Source organism: Trachurus japonicus, unplaced genomic scaffold (assembly GCF_045865225.1).
Source record: "Trachurus japonicus isolate A0001 unplaced genomic scaffold, Traja_1.0 AP031020.1".
Classification (NCBI taxonomy): Eukaryota; Metazoa; Chordata; class Actinopteri; order Carangiformes; family Carangidae; genus Trachurus; species Trachurus japonicus.
In genome coordinates this window covers 33,412-48,962 of record NW_028221153.1, presented here as the reverse complement: position 1 = coordinate 48,962, position 15,551 = coordinate 33,412, and positions in this window count along the sequence as shown.

Below are 15,551 nucleotides of genomic sequence, written 5' to 3'. Positions count from 1 at the left end.
CTAGAAGGACTCTCGCCTGATTGGTTGTTGGTTTTGGTTGTGAAACGGCTGTGAAACTCAGGCTGTCGGTAAAGTGTGATAAGTGCCTAGATCTACCTGGACTCTCTCTACTGATCTGGCCTGTCTAGCCTCTACCTGGTCTTTTTACTAAACTTAACCAACTCCTTTCTTCATTGCCTAAACCCAACCAACGGCACAATTACACTTCTCTCAAACTCTAAATGTAAACTTGGAATATAAATTTAAAAACTAAATTTTTCGGAATGTGAAACCAGCGGGGATCGAACTCGGATTCACCACATCGCAGGTGAAAACGCAAACCGCTACGCCATGGTGTCTGATTACATTTAATATTTCAGTTGTGTGTATTTTAGTTTACTACAGTACTGTTGTGAGATGACGTCAATCGGAGGAGAATTCATCCAGCCAATCAGAGGCGGGGAAGGCGGGACTTTCCTGGACTCATCCTACGAAAAAAAATATTGCTCCCTGAGATGGATTCACGTAGCTCACAGTCGGCCATATTGGAACGGGCAACTGTCTCTGACTCTGGCTGCAGTTACAGTGCAGTAGATGGTGATCCACTCATCTGCACTAAAAAAACTATTCATAACTCTGTGAAAAATAAATCAGTATGTAGCTATTACTTTAACTATTTACATAATGTCACTATAATGTTACTTTTACAAAAAAAAGTACATGATCAAAATGATCCGTGATTCTAAATATGCTGCATCATAACTGCATAGACGTTCATAAAAAATCAAACCGTTTTGAAATCGGACAAAAACTGAGCAAATTATGGTCATTATAGCAGAACATGCAGCAGAGGCTTAATGCTCTGAGGGAGAGAGTTGACCTTACCAAGATGGCCGCCGTACTGGCTTAATGCTCTGAGGGAGAGAGTTGCCCTTACCAAGATGGCCGCCGTACTGGCTACGCTGAGGGAGAGAGTTGACCTTACCAAGATGGCCGCCGTACTGGCTACGCTGTGGTACGTACGCGGTGCCCACGTGAAGAACATTTTACATCCCCAGATGGATGGATTCATGAAGGAGCTGAAACAGGAAATGCAATAGTAGCTGCTGCAGCCTGAAGAGACCAGGAAAGAAACTTAAAGACTTCTGTGACAGGCTGACGTCACATCTGCATTCTTTTAAGCCTTTGATGATTTTGGGGCATTTCCAGAAGTAAAAAGCACTGACTGTTGAAAACACAACCAGAAAGGAACAGATCACAAGCTACATGTCTGTGTTTACACTTTGAAATGAACAAAGAATGTTTTAGAGAACAAATGCATTTGTTTTAGGGATGGGCATTTCAAACAAAAACACTACTCGACGATCACCAGCGGGAACTAATCGATTATTTTTCGAATATTCGGTATCAGGGAATATTGTAACGGTTCTCATCACAGTGCAATGAAGTCCTCGTCACGTAATGAGAGCACAGCTTAACGAGGACGAAGTCTCCTACTACGTAGATATTCTCCGGTAGCTTCTCATCACAGTCTCATCGTGCTTCAGTTTCACTTGTTTTTTGCAGGAGTCTCTCCATGTATCTCCTTCTTATGCAGTAAAAAGGAACATTTACAGTTTTTGATTTATTTTTAATTGAACGACTATTCGAAAAATCATTGCCCATCCCTAATTTGTTTGCAGTTTCCTTGTTGTTTTGAGACCTGTGTGTGATTATACCATTATGTGAAATTACATTTTATACACAATAAAAACAATATTTTGAATATCTATTCTGAAGAATGTTTTATTATTACTTGTCGGTAGCTGAAGCACTGAATCTGAAATGTAGAGGTGCTGGGCTCGACAACAGACTGTTGGTGGGGTTTGACCTTAAAGTGACTTTGTTTGGTTTATTTTAACATCCATATCACATTCACATATTGTTGCTAATTTAGCTTAGCATTATCCATTAGCCAAGTCTGTCATGGTTGTGTGGAACAGTCTATTTGAATGGGTCATTTTAAATGGTGGTGATGGTGGAAATGTCCAGGAAAATGTTAGATGTTAAAAATGTATCTGTATTTAATTTATTTGTATTTGTTTCCCAATCACATTGAGTTGGGTTTCTCTCTTGAGGCTTCGCCTACATGTGTCAGCCATTTTCAGAAAAGGCTTCTTTCTGTGGCTCTGTATACAGGGTTTCCTTCTTCCAGAAGCTGGTTTAAAGGTATAGTTCACCCAAAATTTTAATTTCATTATTCTCATTATCTCCTCCCCCTCATGTGGACTAAGGGCTGGGAGAAGTTTCAGAGTCCTCCGTGGCTTCTCTGAGTTACAGGGGGTCTCGGCGTAGCAGTGCATGTCCATATGACGGTTGCAAATGGATACCAACTGTCTTCGTAACAAAAAGACACACCAAAAAACATCCAAATACCTCCATGCTGCTCGTCTGTAATGTCCCTCTGGTATTGAAGCCCCGAAATGCAAAATTGTCCCCAAAAAAATTAAATAAGTCTATATTTTAAGCTTGTTTGTAGCGGAAGCTCCAGGAAGCTTCGAGAAGCTTCCGCTACAAAACGAGCTTGAAATATAGACTTATTTAATTTAAAATATAGACTTATTTTAATTTTTTAATTAATTTTTTTTAATTAATTAATTTTAATTTTTTATTTTTCGCAATTGGGGCTTCAAGAGGGACATTACAGACGAGCAGCATGGAGGTATCTGGATGTTTTTTGGTGTGTCTTTTTGTTACGAAGACAGTTGGTATCCATTAGCAACCGTCATATGGACATGCACTGCTACGCCGAGACCCCCTGTAACTCAGAGAAGCCACGGAGGACTCTGAAACTTCTCCCAGCCCTTAGTCCACATGAGGGGGAAGAGATAATGAGTGAAATTTGAATTTTGGGTGAACTATCCCTTTAAGGGTATCAACCAAATTCAGACATTTAAAATCACGGACCTCAAATCCACGTTTTATCCTACATAATCAATAATTTGAAGTGAGCACCGTTGTCTTGAACAGCCTCACAGCAGCGTCAGAACTTTTATTTTTTTATTTTTTTATTAAACAACTTTATTGACAACAAGAGTATACACAGGACTGAGTACAGTTAGATGAAATGAGTGTATACAACATTAATACACAACCAAACCATCATAAATACGCCAGGGGATGACAGCAAGACAGAAAAAACATAAACTTAAATAAATATTTTGTAAAGCTTACAAAGATCATACGTTTTAACCATAGACGTATATAAGGTTTTAACAGCTTTTTTATTCTCACAATCACAGAGGGAGGAGATATACTGACCAACATGCAGACAGTTCCAAGAAGTTTGGCTTCTTACCAGAACATTTAGACTTATGTATATAAAATTTGGATAAAATAATCAACAAATTAATCATATAAAACTGAGAATTTAGTTTTTTTTAATCATATTCAGTGTAGCCAAACAAAACATTTTTCCAGCATAAATTAAACAGCAGCGTCAGAACGCCCCTGCTTTTTTTAAATTTAATTTAATGGAACAGGACGAGGGGGTGGGTTACTGGTTTATGTGAAGGACTGTCTAAAGTGTAAATTAATTGAATGGCCAGCAGAAATAGATATTGAATGTATTGGCCTCAATATAACTATTTCTCCTGAAATGTCTTTCACTGTGATATGTTTGTACCGACCTCCTTCCTCTAAAAATATATTCTACGATCAACTTAAAACCATCTTAAAATGTAGTGATTTTAAAAGGGAAACTATTCTTCTAGGGGATTTTAATATCAACTGGGACAATAAAACTGATAGAAAAAAACTGAAGCAACTAACAGATAATCATAGTCTTACTCAAGTTATTCAAGATCCAACCAGAATAACTAACACATCTAAAACAACAATTGATCTAATATTCACAAATAAGCCTGATAGGATCAGTAAAACTTTTAATCTACTGTCTGGGCTCTCCGATCATAACCTCATCCTATGTTCAAGGAAAATCAACTGGAAACGTCGTTCTAGCCCTATTAGAGCCAGAAGCCATCATATAATACCTAAAAATGAAGAACAAAACCTGAAGAATGCTCTGCAAGAGTATGATTGGTCCAATGTATTAACTAACAATGAAGTTGAGGACAGCTCTAGCACTTTCTCCAAATGTGTTATGGAAGTTTTGGATAGCTTCACAAAGAAAGTTGAATTTAAAAGATGTAAAAAAGCATTACCTTGGGTGAAGGATGATGTACGGAAACTAATGAAGGAAAGAGATAATGCACTAAAAAAATCTCTAAAAACAGGGCTTATTTGTGACCGACAGATCTTTACATCACTTAGAAATAAAGTAATAAAACAAATTCGTAAAGCTAAAGCAAATTTTTTTATTGAAATGATAGATGGGGCAAAGGGCAATGGAAAATTGATATGGGAACAATTAAATAAGTTAACAGGAAGAAACAAGGAGGACATAGCACCCAATGACATGCAACTCCAGGTGAATGGCACTCTGACAAATGACTTGGAAGTCATTGTTAGTAGCTTCAACCATTTTTTTATACAATCAATTGAGGAGTTGACAATGAACTTTAAATGTCCAAGCACCCCACATAACTCTGTGGATCATCTCATCTCTGAAAAGCTCTAAGGCTAGAGATGTCTTTGGTCTTGATAGTAATTTCATAAAACAAAATAAAATGGCCCTCGCGCACCCAATTGCACACTTAATAAATCTGTCCATAAAACAGGGTAGAGTGCCATCCGCCTGGAAGATTGCCAAGGTTACTCCAATCCTAAAAGCTGGTGACAAGACCAAACTGGAGAATTACCGGCCGATAAGTATCTTGCCGGTTATCTCAAAAGTAGCTGAGAAATGGATTGCACTGCAGTTAACAGACCATCTTGATAGTGGGCATAACCCACTTCATCCAATGCAGTACGGATTCCGTAAACACCATTCGACTGAAACAGCAATCTGTTATTTTCATGAGAACATAAAAGATTTATTGGATCAGGGTGGTTATGTAGGAGCTGTCTTTTTGGACTTGAAAAGAGCTTTTGACTCACTAAATCACAATGTACTTATTTCGAAACTGTCCCTTTTTAACTTTTCTGATGGTGCACTCTGCTGGATGAGATCGTATCTGTCAAACAGAAAGCAGGCTGTTCAGATTGGAAACTCAATGTCATCCTACCTCAGCTGTTCAACTGGGGTACCCCAAGGTTCTATCTTGGGGCCAATTCTGTTCAGTCTTTATGTAAATGACCTCCCTGAGGTTTGCCCAAATGTTAATCTGCAATTATATGCTGATGATACAGTGCTGTATGCACATGCAAAAACAAAACAAGAAGCCGCTGTAAAATTATCAGCAGCTCTGGCACCTGTATCTCACTGGCTTAGTGAATCTTGTTTGCACCTCAATCTTAAAAAGACTGTATGTATGTTTTTCTCTCGTCAGTCAGCAGAGGGCGATCAACCATCTGTGGTGGTCAATGGAGAGAGCCTTGATGTAGTGGAGGAGTTTAAATATCTTGGAGTGGTCTTCGACACAAAACTATCATTTAAAGCACATGTTAAAAAAATCACAAATATCATTAAATTCAACCTGTCGAATTTCTACCACATAAGACCATTTCTCACCTCCAAGACGGCTAAAGTCTATATGCATGCCATGATATTCTCACACATAAATTATTGTTTTACAACATGGACACACACAACAGAAAGTATACTGAAACCCATCAAGTCTCTCTTCAAAAAGACAGTTAAGATTTTGGACAGGAAACCTCTTCATTTTCATTATTGTAATGTTTTAAAAAAGTTTAACATTCTTGATTTAGACAGCTATCAGATTTTTATGGATGTCTGTCTCATCTTCAAAGTTTTAAACGCACTTGCCCCACCTCCACTGAATAAATTTATTCAGAGAAAAAATAATGAAGGACGAAGAACCAGAGCTCTAACAAGAGGTGACTGTAATGTACCAAGGCGCAGAACAACATTTGGTCAAATGGTCAGTTCTGTAAGAGGAACACAGTCTTGGAATAAGTTACCACCACACATCAGAAACTGTGACAACTATTTAGTCTTTAAAAAACATCTCAAACATTGGTTAAAAACAAATCAGACATGCACTCATATAGTTTAAATACTGTTTAAAACTGATGTCTGTTCCCGGGCATGTATGGTAAATTGTTCTTTAACTGTGGGTCAAATTTGTCTGTTCTTATTTTGTTTGTCTGCGTCTGTTTTGCCTTGATATTGTCAGTCTGTGCTCTGTCTTGTAATTTGTTGTGTTCTGTAACGCTGTTACATTTGAGTGCCGCTAGGAGGCACCACTAAAATATACAAAACCCTCTATGTATGTAGGTGAGGAGAAGAAGAAGCGTTGTTGTAATGTTGTACTTCCTGCTGAGCACGTTGTCACAGTAAAAAGTCCCGTGAGCTACTAAGTTGTTATTCATGCTTCAATACACCACAAACTTGGCGACGAGGATTTCGACTAAGACGACGAGATGTCTGTACACGTTCCTGCGCCTGCAATGTTCCTGCCTTGTCCGGGAGAACCGGCCATGCCGTTCGACATGTGGCTCCGAATCTTCAACAACTACTTGGTAGTTATAAATGCGACCGGGAACTCCTGGCCAACATCCCGCAAGAGAGCCACTCTACTTCATTGCCTTGGCGCTGAGGGGCAGAGGATATTCTACTCGCTGCCGGATACGGGTACAAGTTTTGAAGACGCTGTGACAGCACTAGAGAAACACTTCTTGCCAAAAGTTAACGTCGTAGTGGAGCGACATGCGTTTCGACAACGATCACAACTTCCACACGAGACGGTAAATCAGTACATAGCTGCCCTCCGTGCACTTTCTGTTAAATGTGCATTTGATGCAAATACAGACGAAATGATTCGGGACCAGTTGTTAGAACACCTGCAGTGTGACAAAATGAGAGAGAGACTGTTGTTAGAGCCCGATTTAACTCTAGAGAAAGCTACTACATTAGCAACACAGATGGAAGCTGCTGCATTGCAGGCTAACAAAATTAAGTCAAACGGTGCTGCAGTGCAAGCTATACAATCCAAGCCTCACAATGTGAAATACAAAAGGAACTACCGCCCCGCTGCTACGGCTGCTACTGCATCTTCTTCCCAGCGCAAATCTTGCTTCAGATGTGGCTCAGATAAGCATTTAGCAAATTCCTCCCAGTGTCCTGCAGCAAAAGTACAGTGTAAATCCTGCCGCAAAATAGGACATTATGCTAGGGTGTGTCGTTCTGCCCCATCCAGTGATGTGCATGAAGTGCAGTTACCTGATGTCACCATACTGTACCTGGAAAATTCGACACATGCCCCAAAGAGACTGTTATGTAATGTTGAGGTTGCCACTCCTACTACTCCTGCTGTGTCAATGCAACTTGTTGTTGATACTGGTTCTGCTGTGTCAATACTGCCACGCCACATCTACCAGACATTCTTCCGAGACAACACACTGTCTGCAGCCTCTACCAGGCTGGTGACCTACACAAGAGACAACATTCCAGTACTAGGATGTCTGCATGCTCAAGTACACATGGACAACACCTCTGCTGCAGCAACATTCTTCATAGTGGAGAGAGGGACGGCACTGCTAGGTATGGACTTATTCATTGCCCTGGACCTGAGCATCAGAGGGGATACTGTCCTCACCTCAGCCTCAATGCCGCCCACATCGGTGATGTCTACAAACACTGCAACATCAACTGCTCCTGACATTGGATGTGTAAAGAACTTTATGCATAAGGTTAAGCTGGACCTCAACATCACACCAGTGCGTCAGAAGCTGCGGCGTTTGCCTTTTGCAGTCAGAGACTCTGTTTCTGCTGAGCTCGATCGCTTGCTAAAGGCTGGTGTCATAGAGAAGATCGATGCTTCTGCTTGGGTTTCCCCCATCGTGGTCACTGCTAAGAAAAGTGGTGGAATCCGGATGTGTGCTGATCTACGGGAACCAAACAAGGCGGTGGTCATCGACAGCTACCCACTGCCTCACATCGATGAACTGCTGGCCAACCTGCGAGGAGCTACGGTATTTTCCACGATTGATCTGGCAAATGCTTACTATCAGCTGCCTCTCCATGAGGACAGTAGAGACATCACTGCCTTCATTACACACGAGGGTCTCTTCAGGTTTTGCAGGGTGCCCTACGGCTTGGCGTCAGCACCTTCTGCTTTTCAAAAAATGATGGCGACAATTCTACAGGGCATACCTGGTGTACAAAAACTACCTAGATGATCTGATCATTTATGGGACCACGCCTGCTGATCACGACCGCAGCCTCAGAACTGTCCTGCTCAAACTAAAAGAGGCTGGGTTAGTCCTGAATGACGACAAGTGCCATTTCAAGCAGACTACACTACGGTTCCTTGGTCATGTCATCACTGCGGGGGGGATTCTGCCTGACCGTGGACACATTGATGCAATCCGGAATGCCCCGCCCCCTTCCGACGCAGGCACTCTGAGGTCTTTCTTAGGCCTTGCGTCCTGGTATTCAAAATTTTTGCCAGGCTTTGCTACAGTCGTTGCCCCGATGCGTGAGTGTGCCAAAGAGACTGAATCATTCACATGGACTGAAGCTGCTCAAAGCAGTTTTGAGGAGGTTAAAAAGCTCCTGGTAGCTAGTCCGGCCCTGGCCCTCTACGACCCCACATTCCGCTCAGTTGTCTCCACAGATGCAAGTGACTATGGTCTAGGTGCGGTGTTTGCTCAAATACAGCCTGATGGCACCGAGAAACCTGTGGCTTTCGCATCCCGCACACTTACTACAACAGAACGCAAGTACTCAGTAGTTGAAAAGGAGGCACTAGCATGTGTGTGGGCTACAGAAAAATGGCGGACATATTTATGGGGCCATCGTTTCACCCTGCGCACGGATCACCAGGCACTTACCACTTTGCTGACCACCAAGGGGATAGGCAGAGCTGGGATGCGTGTGGCACGCTGGTCAGCACGCCTACTTTGCTTTGACTATGACATGGTGTATCGCCCAGGGTCTCAAAACTACACTGCTGATTGTCTTTCTCGTCTCCCCTTGCCACTGCCTGCCGAGCCATCTGCTGATGTGGAGCCTGAAATAGTGGCTCTGATCTCCTCCACACTGCGAGCTTTTCCGGTGGCTGATTTCGAAGCTGCCTGCTCTTCATGCCCTGAAATGACAGCCCTGCGTGAACAGATTCACCGTGGCTGGCCTCCTTCCATCAGAACAGTGAACCAGGACATGAGCCCCTACTACAAGGTGAGAGAGGAGCTCTCAGTGAAAGACAGTTTCATTTTCAGAGGCTCGAGACTCCTGGTGCCATCTGCTGTGCGCCAGACCTTGATAGCTTTGGCTCATGAGTGTCATCAGGGAGTTGTACGTACAAAACAGCGCCTGAGAGATCTATATTGGTGGCCGAAAATGGACTCCGAGGTTCAGACCTGCATAGCTTCCTGCGTTGCTTGCCAGTCAAATGATAAAACGGCCTCCACTCATCCTGCTCCCCTGCAACCTGTCCAGCTTCCCGAGGGCCCGTGGCAGAAACTGGGTCTTGATATAGTAGGCCCCTTTGAAACGGCTCCCCCTACCTGCCGTTACGCCATAACACTAACAGACTATTACACAAAGTGGCCTGAACTTGCCTTCTCCCAAAGTGCCACGACAGCAGATGTTGTAAAGTTCCTGATGTCCACTTTCAGTCGCCATGGCAACCCTGAGTCCATCGTCACCGACAACGGACCTCAGTTTACCTCGGCTGAGTTCGCTGAGTTCATGGATTCACACAGCATGCGCCATATTCGAACATCTGTATACTATCCTGCAGCTAATGGCGCCGTTGAAAGATTCCACCGCTCTCTGAGAGGCTGCCTGCAGACAGCCATCTTGCAATCACAGCCATGGAAAGAGGCTGTGCTATCCTGGCTTCAGGTTTACCGGGCGACACCGCATGCCACCACATCTGTTTCACCCCATGAACTGCTCTATGGCCGTAAAATGCGCACCAAGCTGGACATTCTACCTCTGCCTCCCACTGTGACGCCTTCACCTAACAAAGTACGCGACACAGTAGAGAGGAATCAAGACAAGATGAAGCGCTACACAGATTCAAAGCGAGGCGCACGTGATCCTCCATTTCAGGAGGGAGAGAAGGTGAGAATAAGGATTCCTCGCCCGACACCTAAAGCTCACCCGAGATTCTCCCCACCTGTGCAAGTGGAAAAGCAGGTGGGTCCAAACACCTTCCAACTCAGTGATGGAAAAAAGTGGAATGCAACTCACCTGGCCCGCGTTCCACTTGGAACTGGTGATGGACACACAGACTCCCTACCACACTCACAGACCCCTGCACACAGTTCCCCAATCCCTGCACGCTCTAGAGTCAAGCCTAAGTGGCAGCAGGACTATGTTGTTTATTGACATTTCATGAGAGTCCTCCCTATTACTCTATCTGGTTAATGTGGGTGTATGTTTTGTTAAATGAGAGTGCCACATATATATTCATGCAATTGCCTTTATGTTATCCTGTTCAAGGTGTTACAGATTCATATATTTAAACTGAGTGTCACTGTAATTACAGTAGATTAGGCTCTGTGCCATTGATTTCTAGCATTAATGAATCACCTCTGTTAGAACTGTCTCCCTAGTAGGGATCAGACGCACTTCTTTTATTTTAATACTGAACCAGAGTATTGTTTTACAGGGAGAGGAGATGTTGTGTTCTGTAACGCTGTTACATTTGAGTGCCGCTAGGAGGCACCACTGAAATATACAAAACCCTCTATGTATGTAGGTGAGGAGAAGAAGAAGCGTTGTTGTAATGTTGTACTTCCTGCTGAGCACGTTGTCACAGTAAAAAGTCCCGTGAGCTACTAAGTTGTTATTCATGCTTCAATACACCACATAATTGTCCACTGTTTGACTTGTCATCACAAGGTTTTAAAATTCTGTGTTATGTTTTTTAGAAACCTGCCTTGGGACTGCGGCTGAAATTTAGCAGTTGTGCTAAGTCCGGCACATTTACACTGATGCTTAATGTGTCAGTGTTGATGAATGTGCACTGTCCCAATTCAATAAATAAAGAAATGAAATGAAATGAAATTTTTTATAATATTTATTTATCATCAAATAACATCACCAATTGAACAAGGAACAAAAAAACAAAGCGACAGACATTCCAAGACATGACAAAGGCAAACATTATCAAAACATTTCAAGAACTAATATATAGTAGATAAATAATATAAGAAATATAGAGATGATAAAATAAAAAGTAAATAAATAATATGTCTAATAAAATAAATAAATTATAAAAAAGACCTTTAAAAAAAGAAATTAAAGACATAGAACAAGTTATAAAGGCAGACAAGATTACTTAATATCAGGGGTGCAAACTTGTCACCTTTCGGCGAAATTCAAAGGTCAAAGGTCAAAGGTTTTTTATTTGTCATTTCTTGTACGTGTACACGAGATGAAATTGTGTGCTCCTAGATTAAAAGCAGTGCAAAAAATCTGAACATTCAAATAGAATAAAAGCATACAAAATAAAATCCTATGTTAATTAAAAATATACTACTAAATAAATACTCTTAATAGTAATAATATTTTTTTAAAAAGCAGCAGCAGTTAAGGTAAAGTGGTTAAAGGTGCAGCAACAGTTCTTAACAGCCATTCGACAGTGCGCTCTCAGAGTTCAGTGCTCTCACAGCCTGGGGGAAAAAACTATTGAGGAACCTTGTGGTCCTGCACCGGATGCTCCGGTATCTTTTACCGGAAGGCATCAGGGAGAACAGGCTGTGAGAAGGATGGTGAGTGTCTCGGGTAATTGCAGCTGCCCTGTGGATGCAGCGCCTTCTGTACAGGTCCACCAGCGTTGGAAGGGGGCAGCCTGTAATCCTGCTGGCTGTTTTTACCACCCGGTTCAGCTGCCGCCTCTCGTTGCTGGTGCAGCTGCCGAACCAGGAGGTAAGGTTGTAGGTGAGAATGCTCTCCACTGTGCCCCTGTAGAAGGTGGTCAGATGGACAGTAGGGAGACCAACCTTCCTCAGTCTCCTCAGCAAGTGGAGTCTCTGCTGGGCTTTTTTCGTGATGGCAACAGTGTTAGTAGTAAAAGAGAGATCCTCTGCCAGATGAACTCCGCCGTTTTGGATCCCAAATTGGTCATTTGTGTGATTCGTGTAAATCCGCAATAAAAAAAATTTGAGAGGGGGGGGGTCCGGCGAGGCAAGCCGAGCCAATGCACCTGTCTCTTTAAGGCGCGTGCACCTTATCTGGATGACAACGAGTGGTGGCAGCGCTGCTCTTCTGTCCAGCAATACACACCTGAAGCTTCACTTTTCATACAGACTAACTAACGCGACTTTGTGAGCATGGCGAGTGAAAGAGTCGGAGCTAGAAGATGTTCCAGCAGCGTTGTAGGTCTGCTCTGCTGTATGGGACCGTGTGTGTGTGATGATCGCGATCGCGGCCAATTAGCGATTAGCGCGTTTAGCTTTTATTAGCTCCAGTGTCTCCCTCTTCTCTGGAGGAGGGTCTGGCGAGCGAGACTAGCTCCAGTGCGACCTGTGCATGGATGTATTATATTAACGGACCTGTTCAGCAGCAGCAGGAGGAGGAGGTTGACTGACTGTGGCAGGACACCTCTGCCTCTGTTTCACTTTATGTTGCTGGTAAATAATGTGGTTGTAAAAGTAGTAGGCTAAAGTTCAATTACAGTTTTTCTCAATCGCTTTGGTGCTATTCTCAGATCAGAATGAAAGTTCTCATAACTATTAGTTCAACCTCCACAACATGTAGTCATTTGTCCACATCATAGTAGCAGTTTCTCCTTCCTCTGAACAAATTGCAAATGCTTTTGGACATGTATCAGTTGCTCTCATACAATTCTCTGCTGTTTTACAACATTATCATTTGTTTATGTCATGTCAGTCAAAATGAACTATACTTTTGAACGCTGAATAGTCTTTCCCTATAAAACTAATAGTCCTCATTTCATTGCTTGAGTCATTACATACAAAATTCTTGAACTAGTTTTCAAAATCTGTCAAACTAGTTTTAAATGTTGGGAGAAGCTGTGAATTCAGTTATTCAAACATTTACAGTAAGGAACAACAGGTATGTATGGTATTGGACAGTAATTCAGTACTAAACAATCTGCACTGCTGTCATTGTGTCAGGCATTACTGTAAGATACAGTGGGACAAGAACTTTTTTTACATTTAGACTTACAGCTTCACTAGAGAACAGATTTACTGTATTGTCATGTATTACAGCAACCACAGTAAAGATTTCCCATCTTTACAGTACGGTACTGTACTACAGCATTTTACAAGTAGGAAGCACTTTTACAGTATTGTACACTACAGTAATAATGGTTGATGCAGTACATGTACTGTACATTACTGTAATTTTACTCTGCATCACATAGGATTACAAGACAACCTCACAGAGGTGGAAGAGACTGAGCCCATTACAAACAATGGCATAAGGTTGAAAGAGATACAATGTAAGGATGACATCACTGTATCTTTGGGAATATTGAATCTGTTTCAATCGCTACAGTTGACAGAGTGATGTAGATGAAAATGTGACTGGAACGTCTGGATGTGCAGGAATGATTTACAGTACTCTGTAGGTTCAGTTAGTGTACTGCAACATTGTTTACGTAAAGTTGTACCCAAAGAGTGTTTATTATGTTTGTTGTAGATGACTGTAGTGTATTTTTCCTTTGCACAATACTGTGAACAAATCAGAATTGCAAAGAGCATATGCAGTAGAAATGTGAAACATATTCAGTATCTCCACTAAATACAGTAATGTGTAACTTTACTGTAGTTTTCACATGGCTGTACAAGTAGTGTATAGTGCTGTCTGGAGCATTTTCAGGTAGTATCATCACTTTTTGCATTGGAAAACACTTAGAGAATAAAGTGTCATAATGAAAACATGACAAAGCCATTTGACTATCTTGTTCATAAACGATGGTGTCAGGACTTCTCATTTTGACGACACTGACAGTTTCATTGACATGAGTACTTGCTTTTGAGGGATGGACAATCCATTTTGAGCAAGTGACGCGCTTTTGCAGGTTATCCACTAGGTTTTGCAGTTTGTGATAATTGTTCTGAAAAATGCACTAACTGTTGTGCAAATGTTAAGAGTGATGTGAGAATAGCACCAAAGCGACTGAGAAAAACTGTAATATTTTTGTAAGAACCACAATTAATAAATATAGGTTATATATTTCAGTGAATATCTAATTGTTCTTAGCATTTGTTAGATAACTTTCTTTGCCCAATAAATTAAAACATGTTGGAACTATCGATGTCTCCTCTCTTGCAGCCAGAATCTCACCTACTTTTAACCTCAGACTGTCACAATGATGGATCAGATGCCTCATTCTTAAAGTTTTAACCTGAATATACAAGACATGATTGATTTTCCCAACGATCAAAGTATACCAACCCGAACCGAAAACCATGACCACAAAACCGTGAACCGAACCGTTTACTTGAACATCTTTTAAATACATATTGCCGCTTAAAGTCCCACTCCCGCGACCCTTTTCGGCCATTTTAAAACCAGCTCATTAGCCATGCACATTAGCAATGCACCTCTGGAGGGTGGGCGGAGACTGCGCTGCTCTGCACCCGCCCAGCCACCTCCTCGCACCCCACCCCCCCGCTTGCTGACAGCTGGACATTGTACAATTACAGATTCAGCGCGTTTAACGTAAAACTCCACACTGGGATTCGATCCCAGACTGGTGCATAGTCCTTGCTCACAATGCCTGCTGCTCTACCAGGTGAGCTATACCTATTATACCTTGACAGCTACACCGAGCTGTGAAGGCTTTCACCTCTGAGCCAGATGCAGAGCGGGGCGGGAGCTTGTAGCACTAGTGCCCTCCCCTGGAGCTGTGACACCCTCAACTCCAGTCTTCCTGAAACTGCCAGTTTGAGTCTGCCATTGGTTCACAGCAGTTTGAAGGCAGAAAAACTCTGAAATGCAATTTTGCACTTCCTTCTCTGCTGATAAGTGCTCTAACACAAGAAAAATGCCACAGGAACATGTGAAAAGCTCAAAAAACACGATTTTCACGGGAGTGGGTCTTTAATATGTTTTATGTAGCTTATGGCATTTTTAAGCTTCATGTGTGTTATTGGACAGAAAGAGCAGCGCTGCCTCGGAGCATAGCCTACGTACAGAAAACACATTTACATCAATAAATAAATATTTCACAATGAACCAATCAGTCTGTATTAAATGTTATTTAGTTTGAAGGCAAGGTTTGCAAGGTTCATCTGATGGACATCAAGGGACAGATTCTCCAAGTTTTGCACAGCTTTTGCTCATGCTAAACCTGCATAGGCTGAAGACCCCCTTCACATGTTTCAAAACCAAACAGAGACAGATTGTGCAGGTTTAACAGGAGCAAAAGCTGTGCAAACCTGAGTAAATCTGGACCCTAGTCTCATGCTAAAATTGACTGTAAATTCACCTTTAAAGTTGTTTTTTTTTTTAAATTTCCCCGGGGGAGCATGCCCCCGGACCCCCCTAGGGGGCCGGTATCTTGTCACCTTTTTTACCC